Here is a 12,224-nt window from a genome sequence, read left to right as displayed (position 1 = left end):
TTCCTATATAATTTGCTCCTACCCTTGTCTAAAGATCCCAGTTCCAGTTGTTTTAAATCTGTTACTATCTTCACTACTGTTAGTAAAGTTGGTTTAGACTTTGATTTGCATTTTCTAGTAATTGCTTTTTTGACAGCCATCATAATTAGTCTCAGCAAGGCCTTACTGTGTCCAGGCAATTCTGAGTTTATATCATAGCTCAAATAAATCATTTCTTCAGTCACTCCAACCCACTCAACCAGCATCTATGACAGAGCAGTCTGCAGGGAATCTTTAAAATCTGCCAACTCATTACACGTCCATTAAATATGTTCCCAGTTACCTCTTTCTGCCCCATCACACCTCCAATATTTGCTGTCTACCTGCGGAAACATTCTTTGAAGTCTGCTTGGGGTATAAAAGTACCTATGTAAGCACTTCCAGGCAAAAATCTGAAATCTTCTAGATTTTGATGTATATTTGGGAGACGTACATATATCCACCATAGTTTCTCTGTGAATTGCTTATTTAATCTCTCTTCCCAGTCCTTCCTAACTTTCTCTGATTGATTCTTATAGTTATCATGCAATATTTTATATGCTATACTAATTGTTCCTTTCTTAATGGCAACTTCTGTTCTCAATTCTACTAAAAACTCTATAGTACTGGTCTTTCATTTAGGACCCCCTTTTTCTTTCTCTTTATCAATCCTTGATATGGAAGACAGTCTTTAGTCTGCAGTCCAAATAAGTCCTTGGCATCTCCCAATTCTATTACCTTTTCCTCTTTAGATATTTGCTGCCAGTACCTTTGCCAGTTTTCTCCAATGTATTCCCACTGCCTCTTGCCTATTGTCTGTATTCCTAATTGTAGTCATTCCTATCAGCAGAATCTCTTTTCTCCATTCTCATATTGGCTTAGTTCTTCGAAGACCTTTTGCTACTTTATGAATATAATATTCTGTATGATTATTGTTGTTCTCCTTAAAGGTCTGCATCCAAAATCCCACTCTCTCCCTGTTACTGGAACTTCAGCCATGTTTCATTATCATCTCTTTCCACTTTGAATTATATTTTTCTGCTTGTGCTATGTATAGTAGTCTTAACTGTGTTGCACTGAAGCACCCCTTCAACTTGGGTAATCCCAATCTGCACTGCTGCATTTGAAAGAATAACTTTATCCCACTTGACTCTTGCTGTCTTACCCTCCCAGATAATATCTTTCAGCTCTTTATTAATTGCTATCCACAACTTCTCCTCTGGCTAATAAAAATATGTCTGACCAGTATATAAGACTAAAGGGACTAGGACATTTTAACTGCTTGTATCTTGCTATCAATATCTATATAACAGAGCTTCCATATCCTCAGTTTTTGTATTATCTTTTGTTTAGTATCTTCCCACATATCCTTAGCTGCCCCACCAGTATCATTTTTAATCCATACTCTGAAATACTTCATTTTATCATGTCCCTATAAATATTATTACTGAACCAATTCGTATGTGGGCACATAATTTATCACTATTGCTTTTGTTTTCCTTCATTAATTTTGTATCTTGAAAAGGTTTGAAACTGTCTTGATATGTTCCACAGCACTGTAATGTCCCTTTCTGGTTTTGTCAGGTATAAAATATTGTCACCTACAAAGAGAGCCAGCTTTTCCTCACTACCATAACAATTATATCCTTGAAATTCTGAGTCCCTAATTTTCTTTGCCAATGGTTCTTATTATAATGCAAACAAGCAAACTACTCTTTTATTGATATTTGCAAAAAGCTTTAATTATTATATTAAATTTAAAAGCTGAGTGGTCTGAATTGCCTAATGGATACAGTTGGTTAATCTTAGAAATGTCATTAATCTTGTATCCTGAAAATCTACCAAATTTAGCTAGGGCTCTAAATATTTTTGTAGATCCTCTTCTGGCTAAGTGTGTTGATATATTATCAGCAAATAATGAAATTGTGAACTACATATAGCACACTCTGTGGTCACTTGATTGTCTGATCCAAGTCCCCAAAGGTTCCACATGAACTGCAAATTACAAAAGGGACAGTGGACATCCTTGTCATTTACCCCTGGTAGATCTAAAAAGTAGTGATAAACCTGCATGGATCTTTACTCTAGCCTCCAAACACCTGTACATGGTTAGAATCAAATCCACAAATTTACTGGGATAACTGCAATATTATTTACATTTTCAGAGTATTAGCCAAGGGTTGTCTTCTCATGACAAATCCACTTGGACTTAAGTCTGGTAACACCAGGAGTCTTATCAGAATACAGGTTGTTAAAATGGCCGTAAATAATTTGTAGTCAAGGCTTCATATCCAAATGAGTCTACAGAATAAGGACACCATTCCATCCTAATCTTACTTTAGAACCTCCTCCTACTCAGAGTTTTCCTTAATTGTTTTCTGACATAATCTCTAGCAACGTCATTTGTGTAACTAATGTAGTCAGCAAAGTTGCTGTCAGCCTTAGTGCAAAAAATACAGTCATGGTTATATTGAAATGCATGCCATCACACTGGGGGTGGGGGCCCTAGGCTAGGTCTGACAAAGACCATCCTTGACTCCATAGTGAGTGAGATGATTGAACTTTCCCAGCACCATTATAATGGAGAGATCCGGAAACTGGAATGTGGGATATGAATAACTGAGTAACCTCAACCTCAGTTCACAGAGGAGCAAAGTCTATTATCACACCTGTATGAAGCTATGGACTTTTTTCCCATAGAAAAGTAACAAAATGTTGTGGTCTTTAAGATTTATGTTACATCAAAGTATTCAATCAGCAATTTGATGAGTAAAATATTGATCTGCCCACTCATGTGGTAGTTTGTAAAGGATACTGGCCTTTACAGGACCATTATGTTAGAATCTGTGTGCCTATAGGCCACTCTGATGGCACGTCTAATGAATGGCTCCAAGGGCAGAATTATATGAGGCTCCTTAGGCTATTTCCATGGAAATGCTACCATTCTGTTCCCAGGGGAAGGAATGATGGTCCATGGCCAGTCTAGCTGTTCCTCCTCTCTGAGTATCTCCAAAGAGAGGTCATGTGGAGAAGTAGTGGATGGGGAGTGGAATCATTATCCTTGTCCATCTTAGTAAAAGTAGCCTTGATATCCTCCATATCCTTATGAAACCTAGAGAGTGACAAAGTACCATGCCCACTGGATGTAAACTCATACAGATGGTGAGAATGTTACACTGCCATGGAATGTCTGATCACAAAGCAGAAGTGCAATTCATGCTAGCCAAAGGCAGTGCATAGTGGAGATAGATCTATCCCAGGCCTAGATCACGTTTCAGATGAAACTCCATAGTAGTATACTGCCACATGTACAGTCTAAATTGCCACCAGACCTGAGCTCTGGTGTGAGAAGACCAGATGGTTCATACTTAACTGGAGCCTGCAAGCTTTGGAACTATTTCTAGAAACAGAGTCCTCTGTTCTTAGTGCTCCTGATCTCTGATCAGATGAACAAAGGGACAATATGCTGTAATCAGGCTCCCACATATGAGCTACATTTAATTATGTGAAGACAGGGTGGTGCAAAATATCAGAATTCACAACCTAGGATGGGAGGTAATAGCATACTGGTTTGTATCCCAAACTCCTTGACTGAGACTGGGGACTGGTTCTGGCTTGAGTCATTACTAATTGAGATGAGCTCACCATCTGAAGAATTTTGGGGGAGATGGGAATCAGTAGGACACCAGACTTCCCTTAATGAAATTCATCCATGCATGCTTCTAACCTCTGAGTGCTTGTTCTTATAACAATACTGCACTGTATGTCCGGTCTGAATGTGAGGAAGTCATTTCCATTGGTTTATAAATGAAGAACTCTCAATTGCCATCACCTTTGCAAACGGGGCTAGCAACTTTTTCAGCTTTCATCATCGAGTGGCTAAGTTGAACTGTTCACAAGTTTGCCAGATGTCAACATTATGTTTTTCTTTGGGTAGTATAGGTAATGGTGGTGCATTCCTTAGCTGGTAATTTGATGGTTGTTTGTACATTTATAGTATTGCAGTGTTGATGAACAACAGTTTCAAGCCATAGATAGGCTGTTCAGGAACTGATTCATAGGTTCATAGGTTCATAGGTTGGTACTAGGCTATCAGCCCTAGGGCCTATACAAGCCTAGCCATAACAATCCCCTGGCTATTTCTTCCCACATTATTTACTTTCCTGGACCCCTGTCTAGCAGGGCGACTGACGTGATCCCTGGGGTGAATTTCCTTTCTCCCATCCAATCGTCAAGGTTCCTCTTGAAGAGGTCCAAAGAGGCACTCTGCTTGACATGTATGGGCAATCTATTCCAGAGTCTGGGGAGTCTCTGGGTCAGGAACCTATCCCTCCAGCATGTTTTGTTTATTGTGATGACAAGGTTTAGATCCCTGGAGCGTGTAGCTCTGAGGGATTGGGATTTCTTTAAGTGTAGCATGTCCAACAGCTCTGGGTTTGACATGGCCTTGTATGTTAAGCAGAGATCGCCTCTGAGTAGATGATATGCGACAGAGTATAGCTGGAGTTTTTAAGGCGGTCAGCATAGGGCATCTGCTTTAGGCCTGTGATTCTTTTAGTGAGGTATTTCTGAGGCCTTTCCAGTTGTTGCAGATGTCTTGAGAGGTACATACCAAATGGGGCGTTGTATTCTATAATGGGTCTAATGAGGGATGAGTACAGTGGGACAATGACCTCCTTTTTCTGGATGAAAAGCCCTTAGTGATGAGGTGTGCCACATAGAAGGATTTCCTGACTGTTGTGGCGATGTGGTTATCGAAGGTGAGACCACTGTCCACCTGTGTCCCTAAGTCTCTTATCACACTTTCTGTGTTTAGTGTACTGCCACCTATATGGTAATTCATGGATACATATTTTTCCCAAAGGGGATAACAATACATTTCTTGGCATTGAGCTTGAGCCCATGGCTCTGGCACCAAGCATCTGTTTCTGTAAGGCCCTTTTGTAGAGTATCCACATCATTTGGGGATTCAATAATGGCTCCCAGTTTGCAGTCATCTGCAAACTTTGTTAGCCAGAGTCCCTTAGTGTTGACCTGTACTTCAGAGAAGTAGATGCCAAACAAGAGCGGCCTCAGGACTGAACCCTGAGGTACTCCACTTGTCACTTGTCTGGAGCTGGATTTGGAGTCGGCTACTTTTACAGTGTGGGTTCTATCAGTAAGCCATTTAGCAACCCATTGGGTGACATAGGGATTAATACCCAACTTAGTAAGTTTATCTATGATTCCAGAGTGGGGATGGTGTCAAAGGCCTTGGCAAGGTCTAGATAGGCTGTATGGACCACCTTACCCTTGTCCATGGCTCTGGAGACTGATTCAAAGAAGTCAATCAGGTTCAGGAGACAAGATCGGCCCTTCACAAACCCAAACTGGGTGGGGTCCAGTGTTTGAAGGTTGCCAATGTCTTTGTTTATAAGTTCCATGATAATACGCTCCATGGCCTTGCAGATAAGGCTTGTCAGACTGATGGGACGGTAGTTTCTGGGATCCAAGGTGGATCCCCCCTTGTGGATTGGGATAACTGTAGCTCTGCGCCACTCAGTGGGCACGAAACCTGAATTGAGGCTATGATTAAACATGAGACTTAGGTGAGGTGCCAGTTCATATTGTAGTTCATGTAGTACACAGCCCGGGATGTCATCTGGTCCCATGGATGCTGTATTCTTAGCTTTAGAGAGTGCGTTTTGTACCTGTGTGGCCGTTATTACTGGAATTTGGCAATCTTCCGGTATTGAGATGGGCCATTTAGGCCTATATTCTTCATTCACTACATATTTTTGCATGCAAAATTATCTGAAATGCTTTTAAAGCTTGGTTGAGAATTTACTGATTGTTAAGTTAAGTGGCAATAACATCTTCTCTAAAGGAGTGAGTTTTGGGATTTTGGAAACTATCAGTGAGCTATAAGACTTGATTTCTGCCATCTTGAAAGTGCTTAGTCAGGTTCACTCCCTCGTTGCTAATTCTTCCACAGATGACATCAGTTTTAAACATGTAACTTAAATCGCCTTAAAGAGATTATTATAGTAAACTGAATTCGGATTAAGTTTCATATAACATTCAGTGTATATTGTTAAATTGCTTATTGCTTCCACTCATTTGGTGCAAAAGCTTTAGATACATTCAAGTTGTGTAACTAGATGTACTGAATAACTACAAAGCCAATTGCTGTAGTCAACTGTAGGTATTATTAAGGGTGTTAAAGAGGGGAATCATGATCCATTCATGCTTTGAAGACATAGAGCAGAATATAATTCAAATTTGAGACTAGTTTCTTCTGAAACTTTATCATTGACTGTAAAGCCAGGTCAGTAATCAACTATTGTAAGTAAATGCCTATCAGTTGTTACTAGAGCTAAAAATACAATCATTACCAACACAGGGTAATTTCCCCGCAAAATGCATTATAGTATTTTTGAATTAAAGATAAGCCTATTATTTAATTTTCATTTGTACAATTTATCCTGATACTTATGTAGTGCCTCTTGGTCATCAGTAGCTGTAACTATGGTACCAATTTGCAGTCATCTAAAATTTTAGAATACGAAATGGTATCACTTCATTTGATAGACTGTATTAATAGGTTGAACAAAAAGGCCCACATGCACCAATGAGGAACTCTACAAGTAATTTGCCTTGGGTCAACAGATTTAGTTTTATCTCTAAATGACATATTACTATTCTGGAATCAGCAGCACTATAGTTGGGTCATTATATACAGGTTTAAGACATGCTGATTCCATTGTGTGGTATAGTTAATTCCAATGTGTGGTATAGTGTCAAAAGCTTTTGATAAGTCTAAATATATTACATCAAGTGAGAGTGCCTCAGGCAATGAGTTATTTATATTAGAATAAAAGCATATGATATTTGATAAGCAAAAGCGTGAATTATGAAGCCATGCTGGTGGATACCAAATTGTAGGTAATTGTGTATTCTTTAAGACTGATTATTAAAAAAATTCTTAATGACTAAAGCAATACTTATTGGATTAAAATGAGAAAGTTGCTGCTTATCCTGTCATTTATGGATTGGTATCATGTAGGCCACTTTCATTTATTGGGGTATGTAATACTCGTTCAGGGACTCCTGAAATAAATTGACCAAAACAGGTAGGAATTCATGAGTTACTTTTGTGATAAAGATTCTAGGGATATCATATGTATTATGATGCTAAGGCATGAGAAAGCAGGACTTTATTGAAGACAGTCTGGCAGTCCACACAGAGGATTATAGGCTGTTAACAAGCTGCTTTCTGTAGTCCGAAATTTGAGTTCTTGAGCCTCCATTTGTCTAATGAGTGATGCTGAGCAAGTCATTTAACAGTGCTGTGGGGCTGTCTGGCTATTGGGCTAGTCTCTTAAATGGTCTTCTATACCAAATGCCTAGTAGTTACCTTTGAACCTGTGACAGCAGGGATTGGGATCAAAATTATGAGAGTAACAAATAAAATTGGGAACGGGGAGTCTGGGAGTCAGTGTGCTTTAGCAGGTAGCATATTAAGTCACAAGGGGAATCAGCTGGGCCTACAGATGTCCCCAGATGTGGAGTTTTGCTGAAGAAGGCCTAATTTTGATAGAGAACCAGGACTCATCAAAAAGGGTTCTTGATGTGAAGTACAAATGTTTGTCTTAACCATATATTATGGTTCTTTGAGGTTAGGCAGAACAGAGACATATTCAGTTATTTTACAGATCTCAAGTCATTTCTGTTTCTGTTCACATTCCATACAAAAAAGCCTTCTTGGATTAGCTGTGTGGAATCTGAGATAAAGTTATGATTATTTTTAGCTAGCTGAGATTTACTTAAAGTTATACCTCATTAAAAATGTGTCAGGATGTCATGGTGGATTTTAATGCAAATTGGGTTACTATAAATTGGAGCAGGTTTAGTGGCACCTGCAAACTGTGTAGGGAAATTTTAGGAAATATATTATAATATGCTCCAGTCCAATAGTTTCACTGAATGAACTTTACTGATTGATTATTTACTAGTCACTGAATATGCATTGTCACAGATATACCAGTTGTATGGGTGTGTGCATTGTGGTTCTTCAGATCTTGTAGCTGTAGACAGTCATTAGCAGGTCCAAGTTAGGCCATCATACTGGGACACTTGTATATTACCAACATGAGAAAATAATATTTGAAAGGGCTCCAGGGGAACATGATTCTCCTGTTGGTGATTTGAAGGAGCACCTGACCTGAGATATAGTGTTTTAAAACATTTTTAAAAATATTCAATTGTTTTACTTTTTATTGGAATTTTCTTGCTGCTGTCATGTTTGCTCTTTTTCATGTTACATCCATCAACAACTTCTGATGTGAGGTTGTGGCTTTTGTGGTCTGTAATTCAATAGACCACATAAAACTATGGAGGCTGAGAAAAGAACCAGAAAAAGATGATGACTGCATTTTTTTAACACCTTTATTAAGTTACCACTAAAGGCACGGGTAAACATATATTAATACAAAAGAAAAACTATAATAAAATGTTCATAGGTTGGTACTAGGCTATTGGCCGTAGGGACTATACAAGCCTAGCAATAACAATTCCCTGGCTATTTCTTCCCACAATATTTACTTCCTTGGAACCCTGTCTAGCAGGGTGACTGACATGATCCCTGGGGTGAATTTCCTATCTCCCATCCAATCATCAAGGTTCCTTTTGAAGAGGGCCAAAGAGGTGCTCTGCTTGACATGTATGGGCAGTCTATTCCTGAGTCTGGGGAGTCTCTGGGTCAGCAACCTATCCCTCCAGCATATTTTGTTTATTGTGATGAGAAGGTTTAGATCCCTCGAGAATGTGTCTCTGAGGGACTGGGATTTCTTTAAGTGTAGCATGTCCAACAGCTCTGGGTTTGACATGGCCTTATATGTTAAGCAGAGATCACCTCTGAGTAGACGATATGCGACAGGAGTTTCCAGTTATATACATTATACAGTCCATATTTTCTTTTTTTTATAACCATCCTTAGTCCAACACTGCAGCTCTTAAATACTTTAAACATTTTGATAAATGCTTTGTACTGTGCATGCATCCCCTCAAATTATCTATGGTATGATCCCAGTTATTCTTATTAGAGGTGATATATAATTATTGACCAAGATGGATAAGGCCTGTCTAGACCTAAATGGGATAGGTTATTTCAAGCACAAAAGGGAAATTGGCTAGGCTTAAAATGGCCCACAAGGGCAGCTAGCCTAGTATTTACCTATGCACCTATGAATATTACATAAATTGCTCAAGTCCTGTCTTTCCCTCAAACCTCACGCCTTCTCCTCTAGAACATTGTACTGCATGTATTGTTATCGCAATTTCCATTTATTTCTATGTAATCTGCTTCTTCCCTTTTCTTAAGATCCCTCTTCCAGTTCTATTATCTCTGTTACAATATTCTTCAAATACAGTTGGTTTAGACTTTGATTTCCATTTTCTAGTAATTGCTTTTTTGACAACTGCCAAAATTAAATGTAACAAACTTTTACTATGTCTAGGCCAATCAGATCATGTGCCCCAGCTCAAAAGAATCATTTCCTTACTTACAGCCATTTGCTGTCCTAATATTTGTGGCAGAGTACTCTACAGGGAATTTTTTAAATCTGCCATCTCATTGTACCCGGAAACATATCTTCCCAGTCGCCTCTTTCTTCCCCACCTCACATCCAACTTTTGCCATCTTCATGAGGAACAATTCTTTGGAGTCTGCTTGGGGTATAAAAATGCCTATGCAAACACTTCCAATCATATGGGTACATTATTTATGGTTATAGCTTTTGTTTTATCTTCATTAATTTTCTATCCCAAAAATAATTGAAACTGTATCAAAATGTTTCAAAATGCTGAGATACCCTTTTCTGGATTTATCAGATACAAAATAATACTGTCTGTAAATAAAGTAAACTTTTCTTGATTCCCACACCAGTTATATTATTGAATTTCCCTTATTTTATTAGTCAGTGGTCTAAATATAAAACAAAAAACAAAGGGAAAGGGGAAACCCCTCTCTGGTTCCTCTGTTCAGACACAACTTATTGGAGAGGAACTCTCTTACTTTAACTCTTGTTTCTGATCCCTCATTTACCCTCCTAATTAACCTTATTATTGCATCCGGAAATGCAAATGCTTCCATTGCTCTGCTCATAAAATCCCAGCTTACTCTGTTGAATGCTTTCTGTGCATCAAGACCCACCAACAGCAGGAGCATTTTCTTGCATTCTGCTTCCCTCTGAATCATATTTGCTCTATCACTATTGGCAAAACCTTTGCCATTCTTATAGTTAATATAGACATAAACACTTTATAATCATGGTTCAAAATTGAAATGGATCAACATGAAGCTGGGCCTTATCAGTCTTTACCATTTTTAGGTATTACAGCCTCCACAGCTTTCTTCCAAGATGTTGGTACTTCCTCTATTTTTAAAATGCTGTTGAACAAAACCTTCCAGATCTTTACCACCTTCTTCCCTCTTATCTACCAAACTTTCACATGATGACATCTGTTCCTGGAGACTTTCCTGTTGATTAATTGTACGTCACCATTTTTATCACATCTCCTCCTATCTTAACTGTAATTGTTGAACCTCATCCACCTCTAGCCTTCTACAAATATTTCCATTTGTGCTCTTTCTTGATTTCCACCTTTTTCTGCTTTATACAACATTTCATAAAATCTCTATTACCTCTATAGCATCTCTGGTTATGTTTCTTGTTATAGGCTCCCTAAGTTTGGCAATAACCCTTTTTACTTTTGGTTTCCTTAGTCAATGTGCTAAAAGACTTTATGCTCTGGAGTTATTATCAAAATACAGTTGCTGAACAGCAATGTTTTAAACTCATGCATATTATCCACATACTTCCATAATTTCTCTATAGCATTCTGCAGTTTTCCTCTTCTTGTTCTGTTAGATTCCCTTTACTCTGCAATCCTTTAACCTTTGTCAACTTCTGTAAATAATTCCTATTACTTCTTAACCATGTCTAATTTTCTTTTATTTCTACCCTATTTTTAAACCTCATTTTATTTTATCCCACGCACTAGCTATAAATTATGAAGAAATTTCTGTGTTCCCAAATAATTCCTGTTTCCACACCAGTTCTTTAAATTGCTCTCTTTTTAACAGGTGGGTTGGAAAACACCAGTGCTCATTTTAACTTCATTACCTTGCATTTGTATCTTAGGTTTTTATTGATGCATGTTTTGAAATAGTTATTGGATGTGTATGAAGGCTTTCTACTAAATGCATGTGTTCCTGTGAAATATAATTTCTATCTATTCTAGCCCAGTTATTGCACCTTGGGGAATAATTCGTAAATTCCATCCTAGTTCCTACCACTGAATTTGCATCTTCCATTCCAAATATTTTCTTACATTTCTATAGAAATCTGCTGCCTTTTATTGTATTTTCCCTTCCAGGTCCCTCAAATACATCCTCAAATTGAAGTCCACACCTATAAGTAATATTTCCTGCTAAAAGCTAATTATTTCTCCAACAATATTCTTAAGCTTCATAATAGTAGTTTTTGGAAGAATATAAATACATGCCAACATAATCCTTCATCCTTGCCAGTAGCCCCTTACTACCACAAATCTACTATTATTTCCTCCCCATCTTCTATCACTATTGGATCTCCTGTAGCAATTAGTATAATTAATCCTCCTTCTTGTACCCATAATATAATGGTGAATATCCATCCTGAAATCCTTTCTTTTTCAAATTCACGTGCTCATTTCTTTCAAACATGTTTCCTGCAGAATTGCTATTTGCACTCTACATTTCTTAATATCATTCAATGCTCTTACCTTTTTTGTCTATACATGTAAGTTCATTTATGTTCCAAAATAATAATGATAGTGTAACTATTATGATAAGAGGTTATTATTCCTACCTACTATATGTGACAGCTTTTTGAATGTGTATTTCCAACTTTTATGTTAGATGTGCACACTAATATTTGGTGGATTGATATTTTATAGAATCGTGTCTTTTATAGAGTTGTTTCTTGTCATCTCCATTTGAACCTAAGTCACATTTGTACAGACTTTTTGTTTTAATGAAAGCAAACAAACAAAAACTAAATGCATTTTCATAACACCCCCATAATCTATTCACTTAGAACAAACACAAAAACCTATGTACATTTTCAAAAAATGAAATGTAACCCTCCTGATATGAACATTTGCCCCAAATTAACAGCTGCACC

This window comes from Protopterus annectens, chromosome 16.part0 (genome assembly GCF_019279795.1).
Source record: "Protopterus annectens isolate FY-2018-M chromosome 16.part0, PAN1.0, whole genome shotgun sequence".
NCBI lineage: Eukaryota > Metazoa > Chordata > Ceratodontiformes > Protopteridae > Protopterus > Protopterus annectens.
This window is presented reverse-complemented; position numbering follows the sequence as displayed.